This window comes from Apostichopus japonicus, chromosome 17, assembly GCF_037975245.1.
Source record: "Apostichopus japonicus isolate 1M-3 chromosome 17, ASM3797524v1, whole genome shotgun sequence".
Classification (NCBI taxonomy): domain Eukaryota; kingdom Metazoa; phylum Echinodermata; class Holothuroidea; order Aspidochirotida; family Stichopodidae; genus Apostichopus; species Apostichopus japonicus.
Genome location: NC_092577.1, coordinates 34,333,267 through 34,339,781, shown reverse-complemented (window position 1 = coordinate 34,339,781; position 6,515 = coordinate 34,333,267). Strand labels below are relative to the sequence as shown.

At 36.4% G+C, this 6,515-nt stretch overlaps 1 protein-coding gene across 1 annotated transcript in view; it reads left to right on the top strand.

The window, feature by feature from the left end:
• Positions 1-6,515, top strand: part of LOC139984914 (exostosin-like 3) — a 35,538-nt gene that overhangs the window by 9,084 nt on the left and 19,939 nt on the right. The gene's annotated exons all lie outside the window — the stretch shown is intronic.

The window sequence follows — 6,515 nt, the reverse complement described above, 5'->3', positions numbered from 1 at the left end:
CCTGGAGAGGAGGAGTCTAGGATAGGAGGAGGGAGGTGGTGGTGGAGATTGAGGGTGGTGGCTATAACAAGCCTGGTTTTGCTTTGCTTGAAACTGTTTAATTGGTATCAAGCAGTTTGATTTATAAGGTCATAAATGTAAAATGTGCCATCTCATGGTTAGTTCAAGTATGCACTGTACATGTAGAAGCTCTATGTAATATTGCTCCTTATTTGACACTCCCAATCTGTGAGTCGATGACAAGTTTGGCGTTAAACTGAAAACTAGAATAAAGCACACATCGGCAACAGTCAATTTACAACACTGTTCCCATTGTCAGATTTGTTTACCAATCACTGTTCCAAATAGTCTGTTTTCTAAATTTCAGTCTGGGAGGGTTTTTTTTTCAAAAACTTAAACTCTATGTACACACAGGTTGTCGTCATAGTTTCAGAAGGTGAGGAAACTCTGTGTAATTGACATGGAAGTTTTCTTTATCATTGTTGGAAAGTGGGGTTACTTATAGGGCTGGTGTTTATGTTGAGGCGCCACTACAAGGAGAATCCCGGGATCTTATTGATCAGTGTAAACACCGGGCCTGGTAAACACTAAGATTGGTTACCCTCCATTAACCCTGCACTGATGGTGCTCAGCTCAGTATAATATTAAACACAGTGTTAAGAAATTGAATTCAGTAAAACTTACTGTATGTCGCCTCAGCGTAGCTCACTCAAAATGTTAGAACAAGCCATTCCTTCCTTTCAGTAACATTGGTTATTTCTTAAATAACGTTGGGTTGATTTGGGCCCGAAATTTGGGTGTTGTTAAAAATGTCAAAACGTTTTAATTTAAAATATTAAAACATTTTTAATTTAAAACTTAAATTCAAAATTAAATATAAAAAAATTGTAAACATTTAAAATAAACAAATTAAAATATTAAGAATAAATTTAACAATTTAAAACTATAAAGATCTCTAACAATGAAGTTGATTATGTAAGTACAGTACTCTTGTAGACTGTGTCTTCATTTAACCTACAGTGAAGAAGAATGTAAAAACTTGTTATGCCATCTAGGTTAGAAGAGAGAGGATTGGTTCATACTAAATGCAATTTGTACTTCTTTGTTTCTCAACTGTCCAAATAGGATTTTTTGTTTTTCAAGGCTGTGAATTTTTATTATCATTGAGAGTGCTTTCTTTCAAAGTACACCCTTTGCTTAGAAATCAGGTCACACTGGAGGTCAAAGCCTAACCAAGTAAAATGCATGTAATCTCTATTGTTTAGGTCCCCAAGGTCTGTTTAATACTTCCAAGTGGTCTGGAAAGCTGAATTTTGTTGGGGTTATTTCCGTGAATTATTTCATAAAGCTTCACATTGGATTAAATTTGTGACAATATGGTTGTGATGGACCAACAAAGGAGAGTGACAAGGTATTTGAGGTTTCCCCAAAAGCATCGTAGGTCTACTGTTAAGGTGAAACATTTCCCCCAAAAAGAAAATTTGAAAAATAATAGAAAAAAGAGAGAAAAGAAAAGAAAAACAAAAGCAAACATGATACAAAACTGTCAGTCATGGAAACTTTTCCTTGTCACCCGAAACATAAATTTAAGCATAGATACTTTCTCAACTGTCTTCAAGGTTTACCCTTTCTCAATGTTTTCCTATGAGTGTTTTGATGGATAAGATTGATAGGGCAACTTTGAAAAAATAATTTGGGAATTATTTTTGAACAATTTTCAAGCTTCAGGCCTCAACTTAGGGACAATATAAAGTTGGCCTTTAACCAGACCTTGACAGGTGCATTGCAGATACAGTATAGGGAACAGTAAGGTGGCTTAGCTGTTCAATGGTAGTAGGCTTACAGGTAATAGCTGAACAATTGAGGATAACACTCGAATGGTGGTGAAGAGCTTATTAGGAATAATGTAGAGCTAATAGCCGAGAATGAGTGAATAGTTCTTTGATGGATTTAGCTGTGAAATGGATTTGATTGGTCAAGGCTTAGTTCTTTTTCTGAGGTAATTTGTCCATATGAAATTTATAAATCACATAGCTTAAACAGTACACACAGTTTACTGTGTAATCAAGACTTTGGTACATGTGTGGGTGGGATTTGATGGGGAGGGGAGGGGGGAGGAGGGAGGGAAGTGGGCAGGGAAGGGTGAGAATAGTGAACCTTAATGTCCAAAAATGATCATGAGATGAATTGGTGTGCCAATTGAAGTACTTATGAGTCGACTGGGGCAGACACAGTCAAGTTTGGAGTTTGTTTTTTAACACTCGCCTACTGTACGGTTGTCCTCCATCAGAGTTAAATTATTAGCAATCGTCATGGTTACTATGTACAGTATGTGGATATAAAAAGGATAAATTTGTTAAAATCAAATTTGGCCAATTTCGTTATCTATAGCCGTTTGCTCTGCTCTAGCTACCAGTTACATTATTATCTGGTCAATATTAAACCCAAGATGACATTTAAAGGGTGTGAAGACTCGCGCAAAAAGAAACGTCTCATGCCGGTAATCTGACCAAGTTTCAAATGAGTTGTAACAGAAGTGTCAAACACCACCATCGATCCCAGAAAATACACACAGCTTGCTACCGTCAGTAATTACTGTAGACACTAGTGTACAGTCAGTACATACAGTACAGCTGCGGTCAATACCCACAGCACAGTGTACCAACGATACAGCGATGGACATCCCAGGTCCAGCTAAAGATAAAAAGGAATCACGTTTCATTACTGTCTGCATTTTGTAGGACCATGGATAGCTCCATGGTAGGACAAGAGAATAACTTCACTTGCAAGCAAAGGAAAGTTTACTTTTTCACAGGGCGGCACCGGTTTGGGGCGAGTCTTCATTGCCTTTGACAAACTTTTGTCCAGAGATATCTTCAGCCCTGACTGCTGATTTATGATATACTGCTGTACTTCAGAGTCTTCTCTTTGTAACCTGAGAGAAATTTTATTCCTTAATTGGCTCTGATATGTGACAGTTGTTACCCTTCAAAGAAAATAAAACCCCTAGAATCTTTAGACTATCAATGGTATCTGTTGTTTTGATTCTTAGGTCATTGATAGTTCAATATTTCATCTGCATGGCTACAGTCATGAAAGTCTAACATATGACTCCTCCATCTGTGACTGATAGCATGATTTTTGCCCTACAGTGTCTGAAACCTGCCAAGAAGAAGCACTTTATATTAAACAAATATGTCCCATTCCGGGGACCACATGCTGTGCAGTTTCAAGAAAACATGTTTATGATCTGTATCTTATTTTCTGTTTTTCATATTTTGGATGCTATCAAGTCAACTGACTCAATTAAGTTGTATATACATAATACATACAGTACAGTAAGTATATGCCTACAATAATGGGTCAACTGTACTGTGTAAAATTGCCGTATTATGTTTACTGTACATGTAAATGACAGACTTTTACGGTGTTACATGATGGAGTTGCCTAATCTCATCTCTTTACTGGTTGATTTGATTTACGATTGATTTGTTTTGTTAAACGCCTAGAGCAGCTACTTCTTGTTTCTGCTTTGGTGCTATATAATTTTAATAATTATTTTGTTGCATTTTACACCACTTTAATAGCCAAATTGAATTTTTAAGCATTTTACACCACTTTTAGCCAAATTGAACTTTTAATTTGTCATTTCACAAGTTTGTGAGCGCTGTCTAGGTTATGGCATAAAAACACTGTTATTTTGATGTTCCTGACTTCAAATGGACTTTTGGTAGAAAATTAACAGGTTAAGTTTTATATATATGTGAAGTGATCTTTCATCGAACTTTTATAACGGTCAAATATTTAAAATATTATATATCGAATGCAAACTGTAGTCATAAGAAGGATGTTGTTAAGAGTCAATATTGAAAGGGGAAATTTACCTCCGTTTGCAATGTCAATCCTGTTCCAGTTAGATATTTAATAGAGCATGTCATGTGATATATGTAATATTAGATACAGTACTGTACTACACTACATCAATGATGCTCGTAGCTACTACAGTACATGTGTAATGAGGTTTTATCTTGCTGTGTTATTTCTGCTTCTATTTCCTCTTTCGCATCCACATTGCAACCTTCTGACATTGTCTTATCGTGACATCTGTCTGTTACTTGTTGACAGTATTCTACACATTTGGTGACAGCCTCCACTGTCGCTTGGTGACAGCCTCTACTGTCGCTTGGTGGCAGCCTATTGCCACTGCTTCTTGGTGGCAGCCTCCATTGTTGCTTGGTGGCAGCCTCCACTGTTGCTTGGTGGTAGCCTACCAGCTGCCACTTGGATATCCTCTGGTACAGTCTATTGGAATCTCACTGGTTTTCTTTCTTATTGAGGTTCTGTGAACAATACAATACATACTGTACTGTATATGTGCCATGAGGCATTGAACAAAATTTCAATATTTACTGTATATTAATGATTTTGGGATCAATGAAAACTGTACAATGTATTCTTTTCTAAAAAAACTATTTGCTCATGGTTATATTAATTTGAATGAATGTCTGTCAACTGTGTAGCCATTAAGACATTAAATAACGGATGGATTCTATTTTAATTTTATCACAACATGAGACATAAATTGTAAACAATGTGACTTAATGTTGGACTTTCAGATGTGTAGCACAAGGGCCGTACTGTAGGTTGTTTGGATTGGAAATCTTGCCTTGCAGCAAAAAAATAAATCAATAAATAAAAGTAAAAGTAAAAAGAAAAAAAAAATGATTGACAATCAAATAACAACATGAATTCAATTCGACATCCGGCTGTAAAAAGCAGTTTGCTCATGTAAAGTACTTTTCATATATTTGTAATTGTGTTGAGGGGAATGAATGACCTTAGGTCAACAATAACAGAAAAGGTCTTCCATATGAGTTGACCTTTCTTTGGTTAATTGCAGAACAGCTCAATGCTGTACAATATGTATTCAGCACTGCACTGTACTGTACAATAGTTTCTTCAACATACATTAATGTACTGTATAGTGTATACAGTAATGTTATTCACTATATTGCACCAGGGGTGCACTCTGTACAATCTTAACACGTTAGTAATATGCCCTCCTCATTGACAGTTATACATTGAAGCCAGTTTATACGCATTCACACACCACTGACACCAGTAGAATCACTCTGGTCTGAGTGGTACAGACTTCTCTATCTCTGACACAAAGGATTTAAGAATAAATCTGTCATCTTTTCTTATAAAAATATACAGTTGTTGAAACTATTTCATTTTCATATTTTTTTCAATGACTTCTGGAGAATAAATTTGTCATCTTTCTGGATATTCTTGCTATTTGATTTGATGACTTCTTGAGAAATAATAAATATGTCATATTTCTGGGTATTTTTGCTATGATATTTGATGACTTCTTGACAATAAATATGTCATATTTCTGGGTATTTTGTCCCTTGAAGGGATGAGATGTTCCATCACTACAGTCTTTCACAGCCTAGCTCTGTCCAGCAAAGAAATACTATCAGCAGTACATATACGATTTTTCTTCCTGCTTGATCAATCATTGACACTACTGAAGCTGGCGCTTAAATATCAAACCCCTCACTCCCCCCCCCCCCCCCTCGTTCATTTTTCACTCTAACTTTGTGTACACACCAATGCCAACAGATAATCTGCAGTCTTTAAGACCAGAATTGATTTCTCTCTGGGACAGTAAATCAGTCAGTATTGGGGGTTTAATTATGTGGATTGGAGTGATTTGTGACAGGCCTGGATAATTTGATCATAGAGCTCCTCTGCAAACCTTTACATACTGTAAATATTAAGTAGGAGAGTGTTTTGTAGGCAGAGACTCTGTGTGCCAGATGTAACGTTTTAAAGTTTGTGTTTCAATATTGAAAGGAAAACATTATTACTGTACTAGAGAAGGTGATGGCTTCAAATGGGGGCCATAGTTGAAAGGAAGGAAGGAAGGAATGGATCCTGAGTCTCACAGTATGACATATTTCCTCATAAGGAGTTCTAAAAGCTGCATTTTCTCTAAAATAAATAGGTACCAAACCCGAGTGGGTATTTACTATTTACTGTGTCAGCTGTACTAGCAAATTGCACAGGGGTTTTCTTATAGGACACCAATGTTTTGCATATATGCTTTGTAAATTTTAGCGACATATACTAATCCTTTATATCTTGGATATATATCTCTCTTGCTTATCTGTCCATGCTGTACTGCTGCACTCTACTAAGCATGCACCGTGTACACACTGCAAGATTGCTACCATTTTAGCACTTAACCTATACCACACTATATACCAGGACAAAGTTTTAATGGTCGTCTGGTTGCCAGAGAGGACCATTTTTCTGTTCGAAATAGCAAAATTTGGTTTGGCTTTGGTGGTTGTAAATCCGGCCGATGAGTTGTTTGCAGCAAATTAAGAGTACAGGGTAACTACACTAATTACACTCAAATGGGTATTTAAAAGGATAAATTGGTTTCTGCCTCCATCACTTCAGAGAATGGGAAATCAAAGAAAAAATAATGGTAGGCCTACGAT